Genomic DNA, 2,672 nt, shown 5'->3' with positions numbered 1-2,672 from the left:
ACGGGGCTGCCAGCCTAACATGGCATACTGTCACTCAGCAAGCCTTGCTTACAAGTAGAAGAGCACAGTCTCAAATCACGATAAAAGCATAGCACAGTAAGTGCACACACCTGTAATATAGTCATTATCATTAAACACCACGCACTGTACATGATTGTATGTGCTATGCTTTCTAAAAATATACATATATTTTTATTGATTTCAGAGAGAAAGGGAGAGGGAGAGAGAGAGAAACATCAATGATGAGAGAGAATCATGGATTGGCTGCCTCCTGCACGCCCCGTGCTAGGGATCGAGCCCACAACCCAGGCATGTGCCCTTGACCGGAATTGAACCCGGGACCCTTCAGTCTGCAGGCTGACACTCTATCCACTGAGCCACACCGGCCAGGGCTGTATGTGCTGCACTATCATGACTGGCAAGGCAGCAGGTTTGTTCACACCAGCATCACCGCACACACATACATAATGCGTGCACCATGGCGTTTCCACGGCTACAGTGTCACAGGCAACAGGAATTTTCAGTCCGTTATAACCTCACGGGACCACCGTCACATGCGGCCCATCACAGAATGAAACGTTGTTCTGTGGTGCATGACTGTACGTGTAAACCTTGGAGCAGCGCCTGGCACACAGTGTAACTGTCAGAAGACATCAACCTCCTTGTTGCTCTGCACCTGGGACACAAACCACGGGGTGCGGAACCCATCCCTGTAGTTAAAGGTGTTGGAGCACCAACAGGGCAAGGTCACCGATGGACCGAGACCACCTCCCAGCCCCATGCGTGGGGCCACGAGTGCGGAGACTGGTGCCGGCAAAGCCAGTCCCTCCGAAGGGAGCACTGTGCACAGGTGCTCCATGTGAGACTGGGTCAGGTGCTCACCTGTTGCCATGTGAAAAGCTGTTTGGCTCAGTGGATAGAGCATCGACCTGCGGGCCAAAGGGTCCCGGGTTCGATTCCAGTCAAGGGCACGTACCTTGGTTGCAGGCTCCTCCCCTGCCTGGTCAGGGCTCGTGCAGGAGGCAACCAATGGATGTGTTTCTCTCACATCGATGCTTCTCTTGGTCTTTCCCTCTTTTCCACTCTCCCTAAAAATCAATGGAAAAATATCCTTAGGTGAGGATTAAAAAAAAAAAGTGGGTCATGTTGCCACATCTTTGCATTTTTCCAAAGAAGTAGGGCATGTGGGTGTGTATGAAATGTGCTGATTTTAAAATGTGGCGATTAACTCAGTTTAAAACAAAACAAAACTGCGAAGGCCAAATTAAACTCCTCTGTGAGCCTGCAAGGCCCAGCTCTCCTATAGACCCTCTGTCCCGGGCCGGGTCGGGCTTTCACAGAGAGACAGTGAGGGCTGCACCCGCCCCAAGTCTCCCTGGTCCCCAGTTGCCCTGCTCCCACCTGCCTCGCGGAGTGAGGGGTGAGAGGGGGTGCCTGGGCGTGCACGGGGCTGTGCAGCGGAGGCCAGCAGTGGGGGCTCTGCACAAGTTTGCCCGTCGGTCCTGCCGGGAACTGACCCGGAGACAGATGATGGGCGATGCATGGAGACAGTGCCTGGCTCCGGTCCCTGCACGGAGCGCGGGGCAGGCACTGTCCTAGGTGCTGGGAGGCAGCAGTGAGGACCAGAGGCCCGTCCCTGCCCTGGCGGGGCCGACAGGAATGTGAGTGCGCAGTCGGGCCAGGCAGAGGCAGGTGGACACACAGACCTTCTGCCAGGGGTGCTGCGCGCTGTGGGAAGCAGAGGCAGGTCAGGGGGCCCGGAGGGCAAAGGCCCTGAGGCGAGAGTGAGGAAGCGGAGGTGATGGGAGCCAGGGATAAGATGGAGACAAGCCCCGGTGAGGAGGGAGGCAGGCGGCACGGTCGGACGGATGGACGGACGGACGGAGCGGAGGCTGGTGGCCACTCAGTGAGGAAGCGGAGGTGATGGGAGCCAGGGATAAGATGGAGACAAGCCCGGTGAGGAGGGAGGCAGGCGGCACGGTCGGACTGACGGACGGATGGAGCGGAGGCTGGTGGCCACTCTCCGAACCCAGACACAGGCCCAGGGGAGCTACTTCTGACGTACAGTTTGCCGTCGTCCGCCCCCCCCCCTCACACCTGCACAGACAGCCCTTTCCCTGCAATCCTTCGTGTAACACACTCCGTCAAGCTTCCTGAGGGCAGAAAGCCGGACTCCTGTTCCCACCTGGCTCCCACGTGCCCAGGAATGACAGGCTCCGTATACGAATGTGTCCACTGGACGTAGCGGCATGGCCCTCAGCACCTACCCCGCTCCTCACGCCCCGGTGTCCTCTCCCGGGAACGGGGTGATGTGCTGTCCTGCCCCCGGGGCTGTGAGGACATGGGGTGAAGGATATAAAAACGGGGAGCCCAGATCGCCTGGGCCTGGGAGGCCACCGCGTCCCGGGTTTGTGAAGGTTTCTTTTGTTCGGAGCTGGGTGTCCCCTGAGCTACGGGGAAAGGGCCTTGGCCTCCGAGGTCAGGGGCTCCCAGGACTCTCCTCCCTGCGGGCGGCACTGGCCGGCGCGGGGCCAGGGCTCAGGCTGCTGGTCCCCGAACTCCTGCTGCCACGACTTTCTATTCCATTTAAACCGTTTCTAGTCCAGAGGGTCCTCTCCCAGCTCCTCCCCGCCACCCCCTGCACCCACCCACCGCCCAGGAACCGGGCCCAT

The sequence above is a fragment of the Myotis brandtii genome, unplaced genomic scaffold (assembly GCF_000412655.1).
Source record: "Myotis brandtii unplaced genomic scaffold, ASM41265v1 scaffold698, whole genome shotgun sequence".
NCBI classification, from domain to species: domain Eukaryota; kingdom Metazoa; phylum Chordata; class Mammalia; order Chiroptera; family Vespertilionidae; genus Myotis; species Myotis brandtii.
The sequence above is the reverse complement of the archived record's forward strand: the minus strand, read 5'-3'. Positions refer to the sequence as shown.